Below are 15000 nucleotides of genomic sequence, written 5' to 3'. Positions count from 1 at the left end.
GAGGGTTAGTGACTTTTTACCCTTCCATGTAGGGACTCTTCCCTTAGGACCCTTGATTTCGATCATTGAATAAGAATTTCTGGAGGAGTCACTCTGGTGGAGTTTTTATGGAGTAAGTAAGCAAGCAGGCAAGCAGACAACCAGACCCCCAAAAAAGGCACAGACAGACAGACAGACAGACAGACAGACAGACAGACAGACAGACAGACAGACAGACAGACAGACAAGGACATACTCTAATACAGTGTGGGTGCTCTTGAAGGGAGAGAGACCTACACAGCTCCTTGACTTCATGGGTGTTTTCAGGGTTAGATAGGCGGGGGGGGGGGGGGGGGGGAGAGATGTGGCAGCTGAGTTATGTACAGATAGCTGTTTTATCTTTGCCCCAACCTGAATTTCTAGATGTTTGGGGCATTTCTCTACAGGTAAGAAAAACAGGTCATTGACCATTCCTTCCTTCCTTCCTTCCTTCCTTCCTTCCTTCCTTCCTTCCTTCCTTCCTTCCTTCCTTCCTTCCTTTTTTTACTTTCTCTCTTTCTTCTCCCCACCCCCCCTCTCTCTCCTTTTTCTTTATTTTTTTTGGGGGGTGGGCAATACTGAGACTTGAAGTCAGGGCCTCAGCACTGTCACTCAACTTCTTCTTTTTTTTCACATATGAATAATTTTACAGTTTATTTCATTAAAATTATATTCTCAGAAAGGTAAAAAATATATATTAGCTATTTCATCAAATGAAGTAATTATACTAACACATAACATAAGTTAGTGAAAGTTTTATCTGTCATGAATAGGACAAAAAGTATCATCAAACAACATTTCTAGGAATCACACTCAACTTCTTTTGCTCACGTCTAGCACTGTATCATTTGAACCACATCACCACTTCTGGCTTTCTCTCTCTCTCTCTCTCTCTCTCTCTCTCTCTCTCTCTCTCTCTCTCTCTCTCTCTCTCTCTCTCTCTCTCTCTCCAGACACACACACACAGACACACACATGCATATACATACATATACACATATATATTTATACACATACATACATATATATCTATCTATGCTTATATATAGTGTGATACAAACATATATATATTTATTATTTTCAGTTTTTTTGTCGTCGGGTGTGAGGCTTGGACTCTGGGTCTGGGTGCTGTCTCTCTGCTCTTCATCTGAAGGCTCACTACTGTTCTGCCACTTGAGCCACAGGGTGCCACTGCTCCCCTTTTCTGTTTATATAGTGCTGAGGAATCGAACCCAGGGCCTCATGCTTGCAAGGGGAGCGAGCACTCTACCACTAAGCCACCTTCCTAGCTCTCCCCCCTTTTTTGGCCAGTCCAGCATGGAAGGCTCCTGCATCTTGTTTGTATGGACATACTCACAGCTGAATAACTGAGTTGTTTTGTAACCCCTCTGTACAGTATTTTCACAATAAAAATATGTTTAAAAAATATATATTTAAAAAAAAACTTGGTACAGTAGTCTAGAAAAATGGTTGCTATTACAGCCTTCATTTGCTTCACTTGACCACTGTTTTCTCATTTAAAAGCTTTTGGCGACAAGCATGATTATTTTTCGTGGGGTGGGGGTGACTGTTTTGAGGCTTTCCCAAATTTTTATGTCCAACAGGTTACCAGATCTAAGGAAAACCCAGAAGTTCGAGAATTAAGTAACTCTCGGGCTCAAACTACAGAGAAAGAAAAGGAGAAAGAGAGACCTATGGAGGGAAGGGGTTGGGGCGTTGGGGGGAGAGGTCATAGAAAGGAAAAGAAAACCGGGAAAAATAAAAACACAAAGTAAAGGTCGTTTTTAAGTGGAGGCCTGGACTCAAACCAGGCCACTGACTGAGGCTTCCTCATTATGGGATTTCAAAAGTGGGCCTTGGCTTCTTGCAGAAGTCATCTCGATGTGTTGGTATTCTGCTGTACATATCATTTGGAAGCGACTCTATCTTTTCACTCCATGGTGAATGTATTCACATATATGTTCCTATAGAAAACCAGTTTCGTGTGTTTTCTCTCACATATGCAAAAGGTACGTTTAAAATAGGGGAGACATTAGATCTCTGGACTGACTGCCTGGCTGGCTGCTTGGCTGGCTGCTTGGCTGGCTGCCTGGCTGCCTGGCTGCCTGGCTGCCTCACTCACTCACTCACTCACTCACTCACTCACTCACTCACTCACTCACTCACTCACTCACTCACTCACTCACTCACTCACTCACACACTCACACACTCACACACAGTAAGACCCAAAAGACAGGATAGATACTTTTAGGGGGAGAAACACCCACCGAGGCAAGGCCCAATGGTTATGTGCCCAGATGTGAAAGTGAAACCTTGAAAACACACAGAGGAAAAAGAAACAAAGTAAACTCTCTACCTTGAGCCTGTAGTAGGGTTTAAGAGATGATTCTGTTGGTTTCCCATGCATGCATGGGGGGGGAGGGGTGGTGCTTTGACCCATGCTCTGTTTCTTTTTAAAATTTACTTCCCTCCCCGGTGTAAGTTTCCTCCTTTCTTTGAGGAAACTCTTGGCTCCTTTCCCACAGTATACTCATTGTTTGGGCAAAAGCTCAGAGGAAGGGAGCTGCTCTTTTCCCTTCCACCACCCACCCCCACCTATTAGTTTTCTTTCCTAATAACTGTTCGTTTATGAGGGACTGAAAAGTGAAGAAAATAGGATGTGTGGAGCCATTCATTAGGAAGCTGTCCGGCTGTCTTGTCTCTGAATTCCTGGTGGTGCTTTCCCAGGCCTCATTTCCCCCTGGAAATTATCCTGCTTGCCTCTGTGTTCAATTCTGGGAAGGAAGATAGGCCGAGATAAGGCAACCTCTTGGCACGAAGCTGGAACACACGGCCACCTCGCCTCACGGGTACACAGCCTAATCATCCTATCCCGAGGGTCCTCCGTCAACAGTTTCTTACAACGATTTTTATTAGTTTAGTGGCCCTACTGAGGTTGAAATTCAAGGCCTCAACTCAGGCAGGCCTGCTGGGGTGGGCGTGTTTGTTTCTTCTTCTTTCTCCTCCCCCCCCCACCCTCCCCCCCTCCGCCAGGGCGCTTAAGTCGTTGCCATGACGACATTTACAAGACAAAGGAACGTTGCCTGGAGTTCCTGAGTTGACTGGGGCTCCAGGCTTAAACCAGCCCACCCCACCCCCACCCCCGACCCGCCCTGCGTCCTCTGCGAAACACCCCGGCGGGGTGGGGGGTGGGGCGGCCAGCCCTCAGCTCCTGTAACTTCATTAGCGCGCGGGGTGGGGTGGGGGTGAGTGAATCAGCCTCCCCTCCCCCTCCCCGTCTTTACAAAAGTGGCCTCTTTTGCCCTTGGGCAGGAAAAGTCTGCGCGCGCGCGCTCTCTCTGGTCTTTTTCTGCTGGGACCCTCCCTGCCTACCACCAGCAGCCACTGACTTCCTGCAAGCTGGAGTTGTCAGACTACTTCCACCCGCCCGCTGCCACTAGTATGCCTCCCGCCCAAGCCCGCCAGGGACAGAATGGGAGGGGCGGGCGGGGAAGCTGGCATGCTTGCCTGTGCTCTGCCCTCTGCCCCTCCGGGAGGCATGACTGTGACCGTGGGATGTCCCCGTGGCCGACCCCTAAGCTCCCACCCTCTGGACGGAGGAGAGTGAGGGGAAAAAGGAGTTCAGGAGTCTTGTCTCCCCTCCATCTTCCCGCCTAGGTCAGGCCAGGATCTGCCTCTCTTCTCCCTGTCCCTGTTCCCCGTTCCTCTTAAGGAGTGACTGGAGAAACTGTCCGTCTGTGTTTGTGATTGTGATTAACATCGCAAAAACCTTCAAAGAATCTCAGATCGGTTAGAAGCCCGTTGGGTTTCACTTCTCAGGCGTGAGGGGTTGTTATCTCCCCCTCCCTCTCTCCTTTGATTTTTTACAAATTGTTAGGGAAATGGTGACATACAGAACGGTTACAGTATGCCAGCCCACACCGGTGGCTCGCGTCTGTAATCCTAGCTGCTCAGGAGGCTGAGAGCTGAGGATCACGGTTCAAAGCCAGGCAGGGCAGGAAAGTCACCAGACTCTTATCTCCAATGAGGCACTAGAAAATCGGAAGTGGCGTTGTGGCTCAAGCGGTAGAGCACTCGCTTTGAGCTGAAGAGTTTAGGGACAGTGCCCAGGCCCAGAGTTTAAGACCCACCACTGACAAAAAAAAAAAAGGATAGGAAAGATTACATTACATAAGTGAGGTAGGAAGAGTACATTTTTTTTTTTAATTAATAAGTTTTTTTTTTTTGTTTTTTTTTTTTTTTGTCGTTGGGCTTGAACTCTGGGCTTGGGCGCTATCCTGCCCGGGCTGGCTTTGAACCGTGATCCTCAGCTCTCAGCCTTCTGAGTAGCTAGGATTACAGGCGCGAGCCACCGGCGCCCGGCTAATGAGTTGTGTTAATTGTGAAAATACTTACAGAGTCGTTACAATGACACGAGCAAGGAAATGAGTACATTTCTTATCAAGCATTGTTGCCTCCTCCTTTGTTTCCATTCCTGCCCTCCCATCTCCCCCCACCCCCTAAAAAAGAGTACTTTTTTTTTTTTTGGACAATGTCACCCCTTCCCTGGCTCTCTCACAGGTTTTCCCTCCCTCAAGTTCTGTTTGTTCCCCACCCACAGGTTGTGTGTCAACATAGTGTCTAGTGAGTGCCACTGTTGCACTTCTTCATCCTGGGTCCCTCCATTTCTTGCCCCTCCCGGAAATAGATGAAGGAAGAAACAATGGGGGGGGGGAGAAGAGAAAACAAAATAACATCGATGATAACAAACACAAAGAAAGGGGAAGACTTCTTGTTATATGATCAGAGGTATATAGGCATTGCACTTTGGTGAGCCTCATGTCTTCAATTAAGCAACCCAAAGGCCAGAAGTGGAGTTTTGGCTCAAATGGCAGACTGCCAGTCTCTTTTTTTTTTTTTTTGGCGCGGGGGCGGGGGGGTCCGGTCGTGGGGCCTGAACTCTGGGCCTGGGCGCTGTCCCTCATCTCTTCAGGTTAAGGCTAGCATTCTACCACTTGAGCCACAATGCCACTTCCGGCTTTTTTTCTGCTTATGTGGTGCTGAGGAATCGAATCCAGGGCCTCACGCATGCAAGGCAAGCGCTCTACCACTGAGCCACCTTCCCAGCCCCAGAGTGCCAGTCTTGAGCACAAGAGCCAAGGGACAGCACTCAGGCTCTGAGTTCAAGCCCCAGGACTGACTGGGGCGTGCACACACACACCCTGCACCCCTTGATCTTTGCTGCTGTTTCCTACCACACAGGCACAGGCACGTATGGCAGCATGTGATCTACCTCCCCCCCTCCCCCCACACACACTTTGCACTGCCGCCACCACCACCGCCGCCGCCACCAACTATAGCAACAGACTTCCTAGGCTTCCCCTCCACCACCACCACCCCCTCCGCCCCGGGCCCTAGTTTAGATCGATGAACCAAAGTGTCCCCACTGCATGTTCGGCTCTGGCAAATATCAGATAGGATTACAGTGATGAGGAGAGAGGAGCGACCGCCATGGATTGACTGTAGGGCCCAGAGGACAGAATGCCAGCCCAGGCCCATTCATAGGTCAAGCCAGGAAAATGTTTTTTGTTTTTGTTTTTGTTTTTGATTTCCGGTCTCTCTCCACACCCCATGTGTTTTGTCTGTCTGTCTCTCTGTGCCATAGGGGTTTGCCATTCATGACCTGTGTGGGCGGGGATGTGCTGGGTGTGTGTGTGTGTGTGTGTGTGTGTGTGTGTGTGTGTGTGTGTGTGTGTGTGTGTGTGTGTGTGTGTGTGTGTGTGTGTGTGTGTGTGTGTGTGTGTGTGTGTGTGTGTGTGTGTGTGTGTGTGTGTGTGTGTGTGTGTGTGTGTGTGTAGGGGGAGGTGTTCCTTCCTCACAAGACCTTCCTAAGTGTCTTGATCGATCTTGGGCCTGACGTTCTTTTTCCTTGTTTTGGGGTGCCACCTACTGGACACCGTGTGGAGTGACAGGGAATGATTCGGTGCTGATGGCGGGGGCTGGCGACTCTCGCGAGAGTCCGAGAGACTCTCGCGAGAGTAGCGATGAGGTATCGCCGGCTCTCTTCTGCGGCTTTATTTATTTACAACGAAACAAAACGAAACAACAGCAAACAAGGAAATGTTCTTGAAGGGAGGGCCGAGCGGAGGGGGAGGGGGGCCCGCAGGGGGTGTTTTTTTTCGTTATTTTCTGGACACGGAATTCGTTTGGATATTATGTCTTACGAGCAAACTGTACCAGTTTATTTACGGTTGTAATTTTTTTTTTTTTTTTTTGGATCCGGTCGTGGGGCCTGAACTCTGGGCCTGGGCGCTGTCCCTCAGCTCTTCAGCTCAAGGCTAGCGCTCTACCACTTGAGCCACAGCGCCACTTCCGGCTTTTTTCTTTTTGCTTAATGTGGTGCTGAGGAATCGAACCCAGGGCCTCAGGCATGCAAGGCAAGCACTCTACCACTGAGCCACCTTCCCAGCCCCTACGGTTGTAATTTATATACGGTACCACAAATGTCTTTACGTCCGTATTATGAAAAAGGGTCCCACGGCTGCAGTGGGTGAAAGATTGAGACGGGAACATTTCTAAAGGAGTGCCAAGAAAATGGAAAACAGGCAATGCAATAGTTTAGGGAGAGTTATAAATATCAAGTGCTGCCCTAGGTGAAATTTCATGCAAATGTCCTCACCCACTCAGGTAAACTTTTTATATAGGTATCAGAATACAATTTCTTGAACTATATAGACTTTTATTCACTTGATTTCCCTTAAGTAAATTAAAATAACTGGCTGTTGACAGGGCACATCTGGATATTTCTATCGGCCCCATAGAGATAATCTGTTACATTTTAGGACATGGTAGATTATATTTGCTATTTCCCCAAATGGACTTTACAAAAGCCATCCGTGGCCCCAAAGATGTTTCTGGACCTCTCATCATGTGTGACTAAATAGGCCTCAGTGAATTAAGCTGAGAAAGCTGCAAAACAAAGCAGATCACTTCAGTTATGGAATATTAAGAGAATAAAAGTAGCTTTATACCACTGGATCTTTAGTGAGAAGGTAGAATAAAAAGAAGAGAAAAATATTGGAGGATGCAATATAAGCCAATTGAAACGTATCCAACCGCGGATCTGGCTTTGAAGTGGCTATTGACTAGTGTGGTCCTAGACCATCGTGTCCAGAAGGATACATCGATGTGTTTTGAAAGATCCTAAACCAAATGTACTTGTGATCATGACCCAAAGCGTGAGGACAGGTACATTTCTGTCCTCCTAATTCCAGCTTTGGTCCTCACACGTCCGGTTGTTATAATACGTTCACAGTCGTGCCACTTACGGATATTACGTCTTGTGTCTTCTCTGCAATATCTTAAATGCTCAGAGAAGTTACACCTTCTGACAAAAGGCAGTATGTGTGTCACACACACGGGGACACACACACACTCTGTTTGCCCGGAGTGCTGTGTAGCTTACTTACCATGTCCAGTTATAGTTTAGGTCTAGCATCCACGTAGGAGAGAAAACAGGTGCCGTTGGTTGGTCGGTCTGTCTGTCTCTCCGCCGGTCTGTCTTCCCCTGGCATCACCTGTTCTAGGTTCTTCTCCGCCGCCGCCGGCACCCCCCCCCTCTGCCCCCCCCCCCCCCCCCCCGCTCCTAGTCCATCAGTCCATCCATCTACTTCCCTGTAACTGACATAATCTTCTTCTTCTTCTTTGGGGAATGGATGAATAAACTTTTACCTTGTGGATATTGTACACACACCCTAAGGGGTGTGTGTGTGTGTGTGTGTGTGTTGACGGAATAGAGTGTTTACCATGCCTGACCCCCTGGCTCTGCCTCTCTACCCGTCTGCGATGCGATGTGTGTGCTGGGGCGCTTCTGCCCGCATATGTTCCCAGTGCGAACTCCAAAGAGAAGTACGCCCGCCGGGCCTGTGGGTTCTAACCATGCTTCACCCCCCCCCCCCGGGAGATAGGATCGCCCCTCTGACCCCCCCACTCTGTTTGGGCCGGGGCCCCTCGTCTGTCTCTCCCGGTCTTTCCTCCTAGGGTTCCCTACCTGCCCTCCCCCCAGCCCCGCACACACACACACACACACACACACACACACACACACACACACACACAGAGTCACAGACACACACACACAGAGTCACAGACACACACACCCACACCCACTGTGCACCGCCACACTCGGGTCCAGGTCCTCCACCACAGGCATGTGAGTGAAGATGCCTCTACCCTCCAACACCTGTGTGTCGGGTTCAGATTCATCGCCTCATGCCCCGAATCCTGCTCCAGAGAGAGTGGCAGAGCCTATTAGAAAAGGCTAGCTGTTTTTTTGTTTTTGTTTTTGTTTTTTTTTTTTTTTATTTTAAGGTAGTCCCATTTGTCGAGTCTCTCTCCAATTTGTTGTGACCCTGGGACTCTGTTCAGGAAGTTCCTTCCTGTGCCTATTAGTTCAAGTGTCTCTCCTACTCTGTCCTGCAGTAGTTTCAGAGATTCAGGTTTAATGTTAAGGTCTTTAATCCATTTTGAGTTGATGTTGGTGCATGGTGATAGGCTGGGGTCCACTTTTAGTTTTCTGCATGTGGCTGCCCAGTTTTCCCAGTACCAGCGGTTGAAGAGGCTGTGTTTCTTCCATTGTATGTCTTTGGCTCCTTTGTCGAATATCAGCTGGCTGTAGGCCTGTGGATTTATTTCTGGATCTTCTATTCTGTTCCATTGGTCTTCGGGTCTGTTTTTGTGCCAGTACCATGCTGTCTTTGTTATTATAGCTCTGTAGTAGAGTTTGAAGTTCGGCATGGATAGCCCTCCCATATTGTCTTTATCCCCTAGAATTGTTTTGGCTATTCTAGGTCTTTTGTTGTTCCATATGAATTTTTGGACTGTTTTCTGTATTTCAGTGATGTACGTCATTGGGATTTTAATAGGAATTGCGTTGAATTTGTATATTAGTTTTGGAAGTATTACCATCTTTACTATATTAAGTCGGCCTATCCAGGAGCATGGGAGGTCTTTCCATTTCCTAGTGTCTTCTGCAATTTCTTTCTTTAACTTTTTATAGTTCTCATTAAATAGTTCTTTTACATCTTTGGTTAGGTTAATTCCTAAATATTTTATTTTTCGGGAGGTTATTGTGAATGGGGTTGCTCCCTTTATTTCCCTCTCTTCCTGTACATTATCAGTGTATAGGAAGGCAACTGATTTTTGTGGGTTTATTTTGTATCCTGCTATTTTGACGAAGAGAGTTATGATTTCTAAGAGATTCGGGATGGACTTTTAGGGATCGTGGAGGTATAGTATCATGTCGTCTGCAAAAAGGGATAGTTTAACTTTTTCTTTCCCTATGCGGATCCCTTTAATGTCTTTTTCTTGCCTTATTGCCCTGGCTAAGGGTTCTAGGACTATATTGAAGAGGAGTGGAGACAGTGGGCATCCTTGCCTTGTTCCTGATTTTAGGAGAATTGGTTGTAGCTTTTCCCCATTAAGTATAATATTGGCTATTGGTCTGTCATAAATGGCTTTTATTGTTTTTAGAAATGTTCCTTCTATTCCTATTTTCTCCAGAGCTTTTAGCATGAATGAATGTTGAATTTTGTCAAAGGCCTTTTCTGCCCAGCCAGCGGCTCTCGTTTGGCTTTCCTGTCATTTAGTGATGGGTGAGTGGACTCACGCTTCCCATGGCGCTGTCACCGTGGGTTTCCAGACCTGTGTGCGTGACGTGTACCTACCCTCTCTGTGTTAGAAGAAACCTCTCTCTGGCCTTCCCCCTGCCCTTTCCCTGCCTGTGAAGGGGGGGGGGGGGCGGGTGGGGGCGGGGGGAGGGAGCGTGTTGTGGGGCGGGCGGGCGGCGGACTTTCACAAGTGAGCGGGGTGCCTCCCGAGGGCTCGTCTCTTGCTGGAGCCGACCCATCTTTGGGAGTTTTTTGTTGTTGTTGTTGTTGTTGTTGTTGTTGTTGTTGTTGTTTCTTTCTGGTTTCCATCTGGGGGAAAAAGAAAACAAAACGTACAAACACCCCCCCCCCCAAAAAAAAAAAAAAAGACGGGCGGGCAGACGGTGGGACGAGCGCTCACTTGCCCTTTTCTGGCCATGTTGGGTGGGGGTGGGGGTCTTGCCACGGGCGGCGGAGGTCGTGCGGGTGGCCGGTTCGTTTTCTCTCGTGGTGCAGGCCTGCCGTCTTTGCCGCCCCTTCCTGCTTGGGACCGATCCCGGCTTCCCGGTTCTCGGGTTCGGGCCGCTCCGTTCGGGCGACTCCCGTCCTGGTTCCTGGTTTCACTTTGGTCGCTGGCGGCGGCGGCGGCGGCGGCTCGATCTCGGTCTAGGTCTCTGGTGGCTCTGGTGTCGTTCGTGAGGTCGCAGAGAGGACCCGGCTGCAGGTCCTGACCTAGGTTGTGCCTCTCGGTGCGTGGCGGTGGGGAGTGAGGCGATTCGTTTCCGTGTTCTGTGTCTCCGGAGCTCAGAGCCGGCCGGCGCGCGCCGATCCGGGGTACGGCGGCTCGGTGGAGTCGGTCGTTGGAAGGCGGTTGTCGTGCTCCCCCTGGCGTCCGCCTTGATATGACAGTCCCCTCGTTCTCAGCCGAGCGAGCGAGTGAAGGAGGAGGTCTGGCGGCAGCGAGCCGGGCGGAGGCCCGGCCTCTACCGGGTGCCGGGCGCGACTGTCGCCGTGGTGTCGCTGTGGCGCCGGGGCGGCTGTTCTGTCGGACTTTGCGCCCGCAGGCGAGCGCGGGGTGGGGCCGTGAGTCGCCGCTCTCTCTTCCGTGCCCGGTCTGTGCCGGGGGTGGCGGCTTGGTCGGGTCGACCAGTAGTTCTGTCTGGGCCCGACGCCTTGTCCTCCTCCCCTCCCGTAGTTCTGTCTGGGCCCGACGCCTTGTCCTCCTCCCCTCCCTGGACTCTGGTCTTTGAGGGCGAAAGAAGGAGAGTACGAGGGACGTCTCGGGAGTCGGGGGAAAGGGTCCCCGGGTGAGCCGCTAGGTGGTGGGGCCGGTCCCGGCCCGGACTCGGACCACCCCCCCTCCCCGGAGTCACCTCCGAGTGAGCGCTTGGCGCGTGCCGGGCGCGAGGGCCTGGGTCGCCGGCCCCGTGTGGTCTCCCTCCACGGCCCCGGAGGCCGGAGGACAGACCTCTGCGGCGGGAGGAGCCGTGGGCACGGCCGAGGCGAGCCTCGGGGCCGGGACCTACACCCCCCCCCCCTCCCCGACATAGGATGGTCGTCGGAGTCACCTCCGAGTGAGCGCTTGGCGCGTGCCGGGCGCGAGGGCCTGGGTCGCCGGCCCCGTGTGGTCTCCCTCCATGGCCCCGGAGGCCAGAGGCCAGACCTCTGCGGCGGGAGGAGCCGTGGGCACGGCCGAGGCGAGCCTCGGGGCCGGGACCTACACCCCGCCCCTCCCCGACATAGGATGGTCGTCGGAGTCACCTCCGAGTGAGCGCTTGGCGCGTGCCGGGCGCGAGGGCCTGGGTCGCCGGCCCCGTGTGGCCTTCCTCCACGGCCTTCTCCACGGCCCCGGAGGCCGGAGGACAGACTTCTCCGGCGCGAGGAGCCGTGGGCACGGCCGAGGCGAGCCTCGGGGCCGGGACCTACCTACCTACCGTCTGCGGTGTGCGCGATGGCGGGGACTTGCCCGGTGGGCCCTGCGTAGGGGAAAAGTCGAGGCGGAGGGAGCACCTCGGGAGTCGGGGACCCGAGCCCGGGAGTCCCGCGTGTGTGCGTGCTGGCGGCAGGGCGCTCACCACCGACCCCGCGCGGTGTGGGTGTGGTGGCTGGGTGCCTCTCGGAGTGGGTGCCTCGCGTCTGCCGGGGGAAGGCTCCCCGTGCCGCTCGTGCCGTGAGCCCGTGCGCACCCGGGGTAGTGGGGCGGGTGCGTCCCCTGACCCCGCTCCCGCCCTCTCTCTTCGTCTGTCTTCGCCTTATGTGGTCGACCAGCTGTCCCTGAGAGTTCCGTGTCTGGCTCTGTTGGGGACGTGTTGGGGACAGGTGTCCCCGATGTGGTTTCCGAGAGGTCCCTGTCGCCAGCGAGTTGTCGCCCCTGCGTGACCAGCTGGTTTTGGCGTGGTGACGTGAGGATTTTGTACCTGCAGGAGGGTGCTGGCATGCTGTGTCCCGGTGGCTGTCAGCGGGTCTTTTGGGGCTCTCTCGGATGCTGTGTGCCGGGCCTTTCCCGTCTCTTCCCGGTCCGGGTCCCCCTGCCCTTCCCCCCGCACCCCGGGCTCCCGCTGCCCTGAGCAGGCCTTGCCCCTGTGGTGGCTCGTGGGTGTGGTGGTGGTGGTGGTGGTGGTGGTGGGTGGTGGTGGTTGTTGGTTGGTGGCTGAGTGAGTCCCGTTGTCCTTGATCTCTCCCCCGCTCCCGGTGCCGGATTCTGGCCCTTGCCTCGGCACGCCGAGGAGGAGAGTGGTTGGTTGCCTGGGGTGCATAGGTAGGCCCGCGCGGTGTGCTTCCCTCGCCGTGGCCGGCTTGAGGAGGAAAAGGCGGGGGGCGAGTCCTGCCTTGCCTTGCCTGTGCGTGTGCGGCATCCCCGTCCTGCCGTCGTGCTCGTCCGACCTCCGTGGCTTTTTTTTTTTTTTTTTTTTTTTTTTTTTTTTTTCCCTATCGCCCCTAGCTCCAACTCCCCCGACCTGCCGCTTCCCGATGGCGGGCCTGGTCGGCCGCTGACCTGCGCTACTCCCGAGCGCTGTCCGTGGTTCTTTTTCTTTTTCTTTTTTTCCTCTCTAGCTTCTTTCGGCTCTGTGCCCGGCGGAGGTGTCCTGGTAATCCCGAGCGCCAGGGACGCTGAAGCCCGTGGTATTTTTTTTATTTTTTTATTTTTTTAAGTTTTTTTTTTTTTTTTTTTTTTTTTCCTTTTACCTCGCTCGTTACTCACGAAAGGTTGTCTGTCCTGGCTACGCTTTTATCCCAGGCTGTTGGCCCTCTCGGGAGCCGAGCTTCCTGGGCCCCACCGCCTCCCGAGTGCCGTGTGGCTGTCTTCTCCGCCCCCTCGGTGTGATTGATGTGGTGACGTTGCGATCTCCTTCGGGCCCGGGCCTAAGCTGCGCCAGGCGAGGGACGGACATTCATGGCGAATGGGACCGCTCTTCTCGTTCTGCCCGTGGGCCCCTGCCCTCACCGTCCCACCGTGCCGGCGCCGGTGGTGTGCGGGGAGGCAGGGGTGCGGCAACCGGGTCCGGCTGCGCTCTCCCTGCCCTCGCCGTGAGGTCGGGGACTTGTACACGCTGGAGGAGGGGGGGCGCCCCTGATCTTGCTCCTCTCTTCCCGTGACTCGTTATCGGCACGGGGGTCGGCTCTCTCCGCGGAGAGGGAGGGTCGGTGCTCCGTGCTTGCCCGTGCTGTGTGGTGTGAAAAGCCGCGCCTCGCGCTCTGCCCTCTTGCGGTGCTCCCGGAACGCTCCCGGTCGGTTCTCTCAGGTGCCTGAGGCTGAGTGGTGGTGTCGTTCCCGATCCCGGCGTTGTCCGTTGCCTTGTGCCAGCCTGCTGCCCGTGGTGTGTCCCGGCCGTCCTTGGGTTTGTGGGGCTTGTGCGAGTGAGAGAAAAGTTATCGCAGAGATTGACGTCTCTGCTGGGGGGGGGGTCGAGGCGGTTCCCCAGAGGAGGAGCGCTCTTCCCTTCTTGCGCCGGGCGGGTGGCTTCCCCGCATGAGCTGCCGGCCCTGGTCCTGGCTTGTCTTCCCTGCCGTGTCACCTGGCTCTTGTTGCACCGGGGGACCTGAGATGTTGCAGTGGGAGGCGAGCCGGGCCTGTGCGGGCTTTCCCGCCCGTGTGCGCGACCTTGCTCTGGCCCCGCACGGCAAGGCCGACCGACCAGGGTTGGTGTTGCTGCTGCCGCAGACCCCCCCCGCCCCACCCCTCCCTGCCACCCGTGGTGGGAAGGATGGACGCCTTTGATGTGTGCTGGTCCCGGCGGGGTTCCCGTCGGGGTTGGGTGCGGGCCACCCTCAGAGTGAGGAGAGGTTCTCTAGCGATCCTCGTTCGGGAGGCGGCGTTCGCTGCCGGGTTGGCGGGGGCCCGCCCCCGATGGGCTCCCGCGGCCCTGCCGCTCCCTGTCCCGCTTTTGAGCGTTAGTGGCTGCCCGCGTTGGTAACTGCGTGCCCGCGCCTCCCCCCTCCGAGCTGGGGGAGGGTCCCGCGGGGCCTCTCCCGGGCCGTCGTCTGGTGTGGTGAGTGGAGGACGTTCCCGATCCGTCCCCGCCCCTGCCTCGCGCGCGGTGTGTCGAGTGGCGGAGCCTGGAGCCTGTGCTGGGTCGCGATGCGAGGGCGTGTGGTGTGTGGCTTCCCGGCCTCGTGCTTGGGGTGCCGTGGGGTTTTGGGGGGTCCCGTCCCCCTCCCCCTCCGGCCCCTGGCGACGCTGTTCCCGAGCGTCTGTGTGGGCCGCCGCCCGTTGGCGACGACGGCGCCGTGCCGGGCGCCGGGCCCCGCGGTGTTCCGGGGCCGCCGTGCCCGTGGTGGTGTGCCGCTCGGGGGGGTTCTGGCCCTCCGGAGCCGAGGATCCCGGTGTGTGTGGGCCCTTGCTCACGCGGCCGAAAAAGAGGCGGTCGATGATGGGTGCCGTGTCCGGCGGTGTGGATGGGTGCGGTGGGGCCCTGCTGGCGCGGGTGGCTCCGCGGGCGCTCGCGGGGTCTTTGAGGCGTGTGCGAGCTGCCTTTTCCCTCTCGGGCCTCTTTTGGGGGGGCCCGCCGCTGCCGCGGTGGGGGTTTCCGGTCCGCTGGTCGGCCGGCTCGGTGTCCCAGGCGTTGCGCGGGACCGCCCAGGAGTTGGGGGTGGTGAGATCCCGCGTTCGTTTCCCTGGCGTGCCGGCTGTGCCCGGAAAGGTCTCACCTCCCCGCTGGTTTGCGGCTGCGCCACCCGCCCGTGGGGGGGGGGTGGCCGCTCGCTCGCTCGCCTCTCACCCCGGTGACCCGACCCGATGACCCTCCCCGCTGCTCTTATTGGGCTTCCGGCATGCCCTCCTCACCCGCATCAGCCTTCCGCGATCCTCACCGGTTTGGCCTTGGTGGCCGGCCACCGGCGGACGGTCGAGTTGGG

The sequence above is a fragment of the Dipodomys merriami genome, unplaced genomic scaffold (genome assembly GCF_024711535.1).
Source record: "Dipodomys merriami isolate MVZ:Mamm:240054 unplaced genomic scaffold, mDipMer1.0.p SCAF_663, whole genome shotgun sequence".
NCBI lineage: Eukaryota > Metazoa > Chordata > Mammalia > Rodentia > Heteromyidae > Dipodomys > Dipodomys merriami.
Note: the sequence above shows the minus strand (reverse complement) of the source record.